The 9,051-nt window shown below is 47.7% G+C and overlaps 1 long non-coding RNA gene across 1 annotated transcript; it reads right to left on the bottom strand.

Annotated features, from left to right (window-relative positions):
* Positions 1 to 639: 639 nt before the first annotated feature.
* LOC143809550 (uncharacterized) lies at positions 640 to 7,859 on the bottom strand. The gene is made up of 3 exons (XR_013222349.1): positions 7,751 to 7,859; positions 7,347 to 7,537; positions 640 to 757 (listed from the first exon to the last, which is right to left on the bottom strand). It is a non-coding gene; the product is annotated as an uncharacterized LOC143809550 (long non-coding RNA).
* Between the last annotated feature and the right edge of the window lie 1,192 nt (positions 7,860 to 9,051).

Genomic DNA, 9,051 nt, shown 5'->3' with positions numbered 1-9,051 from the left:
CTCTTGGCTTATACTCGAGTCATTGTCCCAGGGGGTCGGCGGGGAGGGGGAGTGGCAGGAGTGGCGGCTGTCACATCATACTCACCTGCTCCCGGCGCGGTCTCTGCACTTTCCTGCTTCTCCGATGGTCTCCAGCGCCTGTGTTCAGCGGTCACGTGGTACCACTCATTAAAGTAATGAATATGGACGCGAATCCACTCCCATAGGCGTGGCATTCTTATTCATTACTTTAATGAGCGGTAGCATGTGACTCCTGAACACAGGAACAAGCTGCCGGCATGCGCCGGAGACCATCGGAGAAGCAGGGCCATAGAGAGACCACTCCAGGAGGGGGTGAGTATGACGGGGGAGGGTGAGCCATGCGATATTCACCTGCTTTCCTTTATGGGAGGTTATTTTTGCTTTAAACGTTGCAGGAACATATATTACATGTGCAAAACATTAGCTTTACCAAAAAGATATGGAACTCTCTGTAATACAAAATATTACTTATACATATTTTAACTATCTGACCTATTAAATACGATTCAGTTTCCTTATGGGTAAACTTTTCTTAGCAATATTAAATACTATCACTTTCTCAAATAAAGTGCAACAAAGTCAACACATTCTTGACCTGAGGTAGTGCTTCCTTTAAGTGCAAGATAAGGGGGAACCCATCTTAAACCCCCATCATAGGGCTTGGGCGTGGCTACAAGGCATCACTGGTCTCCTCTCTGTTTCTTCGGCCATGCTTGACGGTTTTTCTTCTCGGTCACTTTAAGGCAAATAAACTTTTTAGTGCAAACAACTTACAGTACCTTCATTGGTTTCATGTAAAACCAGTTGGAAGCACCTTAAGAAGTGCCTACTATTTACAACAGGAAAGATATACAGTACAGACCAAAAGTTTGGACACACCTTCTCATTTAAAGATTTTTCTGTATTTTCATGACTATGAAAATTGTAAATTCACACTGAAGGTATCAAAACTGTGAATTAACACATGTGGAATTATATACTTAACAAAAAAGTGTGAAACAACTGAAAACATGTCTTATATTCTAGGTTCTTCAAAGTAGCCACATTTTGCTTTGATGACTGCTTTGCACACTCTTGGCATTCTCTTGATGAGCTTCAAGAGGTAGTTGCCGGGAATGGTTTTCACTTCACAGGTGTGCCCTGTCAGGTTTAATAAGTGGGATTTCTTGCCTTATAAATGGGGTTGGGACCATCAGTAGTGTTGAGCAGAAGTCTGGTGGATACACAGCTGATAGTCCTGCTGAATACACTGTTAGAATTTGTATTATGACAAGAAAAAAGCAGCTAAGTAAAGAAAAACGAGTGGCCATCATTACTTTAAGAAATGAAGGCCAGTCAGTCCGAAAAATTGGGAAAACTTTGAAAGTGTCCCCAAGTGCAGTTGCAAAAAACATCAAGCACTGCAAATAAACTGGTTCACATGAGGACAGCCCCAGGAAAGGAAGACCAAGAGTCACCTCTGCTTCTGAGGATAAGTTTATCCGAGTCACCAGCCTCAGAAATTGCAGGTTAACAGTAGCTCAGATCAGAGACCAGGTCAATGCCACACAGAGTTCTAGCAGCAGATGCATCTCTACAACAACTGTTAAGAGGAGACTTTGTGCAGCAGGCCTTCATGGTAAAATAGCTGCTAGGAAACCACTGCTAAGGACAGGCAAAAGCAGAAGAGACTTGTTTGGGCTAAAGAACACAAGGAATGGACATTAGACCAGTGGAAATCTGTACTTTGGTCTGATGAGTCCAAATTTGTCTTTGTGTGACGCAGAAAAGGTGAACGGATGGACTCTACATGCCTGGTTCCCACCGTGAAGCATGGAGGAGGAGGTGTGATGGTGTGGGGGTGCTTTGCTGGTGACACTGTTGGGGATTTATTCAAATTTGAAGGCATACTGAACCAGCATGGCTACCACAGCATCTTACAGCGGCATGCTATTCCATCCGGTTTACGTTTAGTTGGACCATCATTTATTTTTCAACAGGACAATGACCCCAAACACACCTCCAGGCTGTGTAAGGGCTATTTGACCAAGAAGGAGAGTGATGGGGTGTTATGCCAGATGACCTGGCCTCCACAGTCACCAGACCTGAACCCAATCGAGATGGGTTGGAGTGAGCTGGACTGCAGAGTGAAGGCAAAAGGGCCAACAAGTGCTAAGCATCTCTGGGAACTCCTTCAATATTGTTGGAAGATCATTTCCGGTGACTACTTCTTGAAGCTCATCAAGAGAATGCCAAGAGTGTGCAAAGCAGTCATCAAAGCAAAAGGTGGCTACTTTGAAGAACCTAGAATATAAGACATATTTTCAGTTGTTTCACACGTTTTTGTTAAGTAGATAATTCCACATGTGTTAAGTCATAGTTTTGATGAATTCCGTGTCAATTTACAATTTTCATAGTCATGAAAGTACAGAAAAATCTTTAAATGAGAAGGTGTGTCCAAACTTTTGGTCTGTACTGTATATCTTGGTACAGTGTTAGCCAGTGGATAGAAAAATATTTAGAATTGAGGGTCCTCGGTAGTTGATACCTTTTAATGGCTAACTGAAAAGATGGTAACAAATTGCAAGCTTTCGAGACTACACTGGTCTCTTCATCAGGCATAGACTAAAAGAAATTCTGGAGAATCACATATTTATGCACAACACATCACAGAAAAAACAAACAAACTGAAAAAACATGAATAAGACAGGTGACATGAAGCAGAATTACCATGAGTGATAAACAGTTATGTTCATAAATATTGGACCAGTTCTTAGATAAGGAGTGTTTTATTGTCCTCTGATTGGGGTCTGGTTGGGGCAAATTCCTTAGTTGATGTAAAAAGACATAAATCAATGGGACACATTCATGCCTGCACTAAGAGTGTCAAAGGTCATCATCAGTTTATATTCCCATATTCTTCTGTCTCTGAGATTTGAAGCTACCTTTTAATACAAGTAATTTCATGTCCATAATGTTATGATCCGGGAGACAGAAATGTATTGCCACAGGTAGATCCATTATGTTTTCTCTTATTGTATGGCGGTGAGAATTTATCCTTGTTCTCAGTTTTTGCCCTGTCTCCCCCACATACAGACCCCCAGTTGGACATTTAGTACAAATAATTAAGTACACCACATTAGATGTGATGCAGCTGAAGGTACCTGATATCTTGTAGTCCTGATGTGAATTGGGGATCTTTATCTTGTCCGTAGTCATTATAAATAGACAGGTTCTTCATTTTTTCTGGTTGCAAGGAAAGGTACCTGCAGCTGTTGGAGAGGACAGGGAGCTGTTGACAATGATGCTTCTTAGATTTGGGGGCTGCCTAAAACACAGTAGTGGGGGGTCTGGAAAAATGGATTGTAAGCCGGCATCTTTTTGTAGTAAAGGTTGTAATTTCCATGCAGCTCCCCTTAGCACCTCCAGATTTGGATTGTAGGTAACTAGTAGAGGTACTCGGTTATTTTCTTCTTTAGCTTTGTAATGTAGCAGGTGATTCCTTGATATTCTAGTGGCTCTTGCAATCTGGTTTTCAATTGTTCTTGGATGGTAGCCCTGATTCAAAAAGGTCTTTCTGACCAAGGTGTTCATCTTTATCCATGGGGTTGGAACATATACGATTGTATCTGATGGCTTGCCTGTAGACAATAGAGTTTTTTATGTGTTTTAGATGGAAACTATCCCATTTAAGGTATGTTGGACGGTCGATTGGCTTCTGATACAGGGATGTTTCTATTTCATTGCTCTGCAGCTTAATGATGGTGTCCAAAAAGTTAATTTACAAGGGAAAGTTTCTTGATCATATGGACCATCCATGATCCGAATGTCTTTAAAAACAAATTAACTTTTAAACTTCAGCAATCATTTTAAACTCTCAACAGATGGTTAACGCTCTACTTCCTCTTCCAGGGTAGCTCTTGTTGGCTGCTACTTCATGACTGGGAAAACTCAGGATCGTACCTTTCAACTGGTACATCATACCATGGCACATTGGCTGGTTCCACCACTGGCGTCTGGGTGGACTTGTGACAATTTGTAACTGGCCTGGCCGGGCCTGCTGCTGCATCTGCAGGAATTGAGGCTGCAGCCTGGTTTTCATGCTTTGGCTGCTTCTGTACTGGTACACATTTTCTGCAGTCAAGAGCGTACCAGCCTTTGTCGCCGACGTGGCCGGTGTATGTGACTTTATCACCGGGGTAAAGGTCCCTGTCAGGGTGTCCTTCCATTAGGTGGGATGTCTTTACAGTTGATAAATATTTCATTTATTATCACCTGTTCTTTGATGAAACCCCAGATTGCTGCCTCTCCTGCTCCTCCTGCTGTCTGCAGTGCTCCCGCCAGGTTGTAATGGGGATTTTGTTATGACCTGGTGGTTACGGAGCGGTACTGAGATGACCTGGTGGGTAAAACCAATCCTGGACAAGCTCAGAGGAGGTGGCAGCTCCACAGACAGAAATCACTGATATGACCTAGTGATTACGAAGCAGCACTGAAATGACCTGGTGGGTAAAACAAATAATGTACAAGCTCTGAGGAGGTGGTAGCTTTACTGACCGCAATCCCTACTACTAATACCAACACTAGAAATAGCCGTGGAGCGTTCCTATCTCTGCCTAGATGCCTCTTCACAGCCTAAGAACTAGCTACCCCTGAAGATGGAAACGGAAAACTATCTCGCCTCAGAGAAACCCCCAAAGGAAGATAGCCCCCCACAAATATTGACGGTGAGTGAAGAGGGAAATGACAAACTCAGAAATGAAACTAGATTTTAGCAAAGGAGGCCAATACTATCTAAATAGACAGAGATAGAAAAGGCTACTGTGCGGTCAGTATAAAAACTAAATGTCCACGCAGAGTTTACAAAAATAACCTCCACACCGACTCACGGTGTGGAGGGGCAAATCTGCGACCCCAGAGCTTCCAACTAGCCGGAATATTTCATAATGACAAGCTGGACAAAAGAGACATAACTTAAACTGAACAGAAGGTCATAAGCAGGGAAACACCCAAAAACTAGCAGAACTTATCTTAAGCTGAAATGGACTGGCCAACAGAGAACTTCCAGGAAAGAACTGAATCCACAGGAAAAACATTAACAGCTGGCATCAACTACAGCCAAAAGCCCAGTTAAATAACAAGGCCAGGGAACCGATTAGTGAAAGCAGCTGCTAAGTTCCACTCGAAACCACCAGAGGGAGCCCAAGAGCAGAACTCCCAAAAATACCATTCGTAACCACAGGATGGAGCCCAAGAACGGAATTCACAACAGGATTTCTCCTTAGAGCGCTATCATGTCTGCCCCTGCGGGTCCCTCTTCAAACACCACGGGTTCGGTATAGTTAACCCGGGGCCCACTGGCTGTCATCCTCTCCAGGCTGCCATCCCCCTGGTCTCAGTTTAGTTGATGGCCTATTCCTCCGGGCCTTGGAGTCGGCGGGGTCGGTAAGGGGCCCACCAGGGTGTCATCTGGCGCAGGGTACCCTCATAGTACGGTGACATTTCACCGAAGGACCCAAAACCCTGGTCGGGGGTGTACAGCTGTGGGGGTGACTCAGGCCTAGACTTTGGGCCTTCCGCTGCCGGGGTCAGGGTCACACGCCTTACCTTTTCCTGCAGGGTGCTGGACCTTCTTTCCTGCTCCAAGCCGGACAAGGTTGGCGGTCGTCCAGTAAGACTCCCCAGGAAGGCCTTTTTCCATCCAGTCACAGCCTCCAGCTGCATCCGCACGAGCTGCCAGGTAAGTTCCTCCACTTCCTTACGCAGGACTTCCGGATCCAATGTCGGTGGCGGGGAAGGATCATCCAAGATTCAGCTGGAGGAGTCCTCTTGCTTCACCCCACACTCAGGTATCTGTCCTCCGCTTCCCGCCATGTTGCTTTCCGGCACTTCCTCCTCGGTCTGGTTTCTTGCGGTTTCACTGCACCACGCTTGTCTTCGTGGGCGGTTCCTCCTCCTTTTCCCGCCATCCCAGACCAGGAGGTGGACTTCTCTAGTTGATGGGCATACTTCTCTCACATAGTAGTATTGGGGAGGGGCGGCCATGGTTTTCGCGCCGTTCCAACAAGCTCCATCCACGACAACATGCCCTTCTCCACTTGCACGCCATATGTTGCGGTAATGTCGGCAAATTAACAGTTCAATAGTCTCTCAATAAAGCACAGTCTCTGAGGCGCACAAGACCCATTTTAATGGGTCGGTCCATCCTGTTCGTGACGCTAAGTTGGAGAGCCCCCTGGGGTACTCGGGCCAGGTCCGGTGGTCATTAAAGGGGTGTCACGATGGCAGTGACCCGGTCCGTGTCCCTGGGTGTCCAAGTCAAAGGGAAAGGTCTTTAAAGGGATTGATTGAATAAAGAATGTTTGTGATGCAACATGTGGTATTTGGTCAGGGATGACCGACGATGCTAAAAGGAGTCCACTGGGGATGATGTTATGGCAGAGGGGATGGTATGGCTTCCCACAGGGGAAGCTGGGTCCCCAGGGCTCACGATGTAGTAGACATGGATGACAGACGATGTAGTGCCGGAAAGAATCAGAGGACACAAGGTTGCGGTCTCTTTAACATTTACTGGTATAAGGCAGCCACAGTCCAGGGTATGGATCACAGGTGATGGTGAGGTCCGGCCAGCTTGGAAGCGATTCAGAAACCCCCCTAGCCAGGTGGAGTTGGAAGCCTTCCTCACTGCGGTGTTGTAGTCCCTTGCTGCCTAAGGCTTCATACAAGGTCCTCACTTTCTCTCTCTGTCCCTTTAAGTAGGACACTACCCGCATGGCAGTCAACTCAAGCCTTTTTACAGGTGTCTCTAGCTATGACTCCGGGCTCTATGTGCTGCTGTGCCTTTTGGGTGTTAATGGTGGAAAGGCGACTTGAAATCTCCTGTCCGGCGGTTTCTGCTGTGGGGCATACAGTTACCCTCACAACCTCAGAATTTCGGCCTCCGGTATTCTGCGCTTCAGCGTGGAGGGAGCTCAGTCGAAGCTGCCCTCCAGCTCTTTCCTATCCTTCACTTCTCCCCTATCAGTCTCCTACAGACTGCTCTCTCTTTCTCCCCTTTCCAGGAGCTGCAGAACCACGTCTCTGCACGGCCCCAGCTTTCCTCTCTCAGACTCTCTCTGTCTGACTGCTCTCTCTTCTATCACTCTGACAGACTGAACTCTAACTCCTCCTCCAGCTATAATATATAGGGAAGTTCCCCTGAATCCTGGTCTCGAGCTTCCCCTTCTGGCCTGGAGTCAGAACAGTGTTGCATGTACTTGTTACCTGCTAAAGGGATCCTTCCTCACTTCCAAGCATGGCATCACCCTCCCTGTAAGGAAGGCAATACCATTGTAACAACCGGTTACCTGGGGTGTTACATGTACATCAGCAGGTCCAGTCGGCACCTGCAATGGCTCATCTGTACATCAGCCGGTCCAGTCCGCACCTGCCAGTGCTCATCTGTACATCAGCTTGTCCAGTGGTACTAGTGCTCCTACAGTGCCTATATCTATTGTTCCTTCCTTCGGGCCTCGGCACAGTGGTTCCAGCACCCAGCCTGTAACATAAGAGCACAGGCTGTAGCAAGCACCCCTCCCCCACGCGGCGCTAAGCAAAGGCCGCCATGACAGGGGTTTGGAGAAGGGGGGTGAGTCACATTAAAGTGGGTGAGTCTATTTAGATGAGGGGGGGTTATAGGGCTAGTTGGGGGTGGAGCTGGCACTTTCCCGCTCAGAGCGCAGCGAGTAGCTTCCCTCGCTGTGTTGCTTACCATGTCCACGGTGTCACAGGTTCTGGAGGCCATCCGGCAGGCGGCAGAGAGTCAGCCGCCTGGATGGCTGCAATCTCAAGTGGCTGGGATCCTTGGAGGCAGCAGCGGGTCGACGGCGGGGGATTCCGGGGGTTCGCGGCGGTCCCGACAGGTATGTCCCCCCGAACGGCTGTCTCCCGATGTGCCTCCCAGGCCTCAGCGCCGGCGCAGGAGCCCCCCTCCGGGGACCCTCTGAGCCGGATGCCTGCATGCAAGCTTCCCAGCAGGCCCCGGTCTGGGAGGAATCCGCAGGCCAGGCTGAGGCCTACAGCGTCATGCGGGCCTTCTCATCATGTGCCAGGGGCGGACGCTGCATGTGCTGAGGCTGCAAGGAATGCCCGGGATGTCACAGCAGGTCGCCGGGGAAACGCGCCTGGCAGGCGACCTGCTTCCTCGCCAGGGATGAGTCAGCGTGGGATTCCTACAGCAGATGCAGCGGCAGGTAGCGCCTCAGTGGACAGGGGGCTGCTGGACCTGCCAGGTGACGAAGTTTCTAATACTGTAATAATTATAGGGGATACCTCAGGAGACTCTTTGTGTGGAACAAGACAACTACAGGACACAGTTTTATAAGTGGTAAAGTCTATATTATCACACGGTGATTCAAACAGGTGCAGAGAGAAACTCAAGTCCACAACACTTGGTGTAAATATTAAACGCAGCTTAAACAGTCTATAGGGAACTTCAGAGGAAAATGCAATCATGCAGAAAGTCTATGAAGCACAGTTATTCTTGAGGATACTTGACACGAATAACTCCTTGTTTTAGTCCAAACATAGATAGATATGCTTATAAGGCAGTTCAAGCAATGTCTTATCTCAACCAGGAAGGCCTGGGTGATAATCTCAGGTTTAAGCAGAGCAGCAACAGCTTACATGTCCAGCAAATGCAGATGGGAGTAAACACGAGCAGCAGATGAAGGAGGATTACTGGAAACTGGTGTATGCAGCAGGAACTCAGAGCAGAGTAGCAGGATCTCCACACAGGTTCACAGGAGCAGGTATATAGCCAGGGAGTCATCAGAGTCAGGAGCTGGATGCAAGGCAGAATACTCTAGCACAGACTGAAGGCTAGGGTGGAGTTTTATAGCAGGAAGACACAGTGCACATGAGACCAAAGACGCCATCTTGGAAAAGGGCAGTAATGCACAAAAGGTAATAAAAATGTTCAGAGTCCTGACAAATACATTTCAGCCCAGGAGAGCTGGCGATGGCTCACGGCATTACTCCGCATCGTGGAGCGGGCAGCGGGTCCGGATTTAG

The sequence above is a fragment of the Ranitomeya variabilis genome, chromosome 1, assembly GCF_051348905.1.
Source record: "Ranitomeya variabilis isolate aRanVar5 chromosome 1, aRanVar5.hap1, whole genome shotgun sequence".
NCBI classification, from domain to species: domain Eukaryota; kingdom Metazoa; phylum Chordata; class Amphibia; order Anura; family Dendrobatidae; genus Ranitomeya; species Ranitomeya variabilis.
This window is presented reverse-complemented; position numbering and strand designations above follow the sequence as displayed.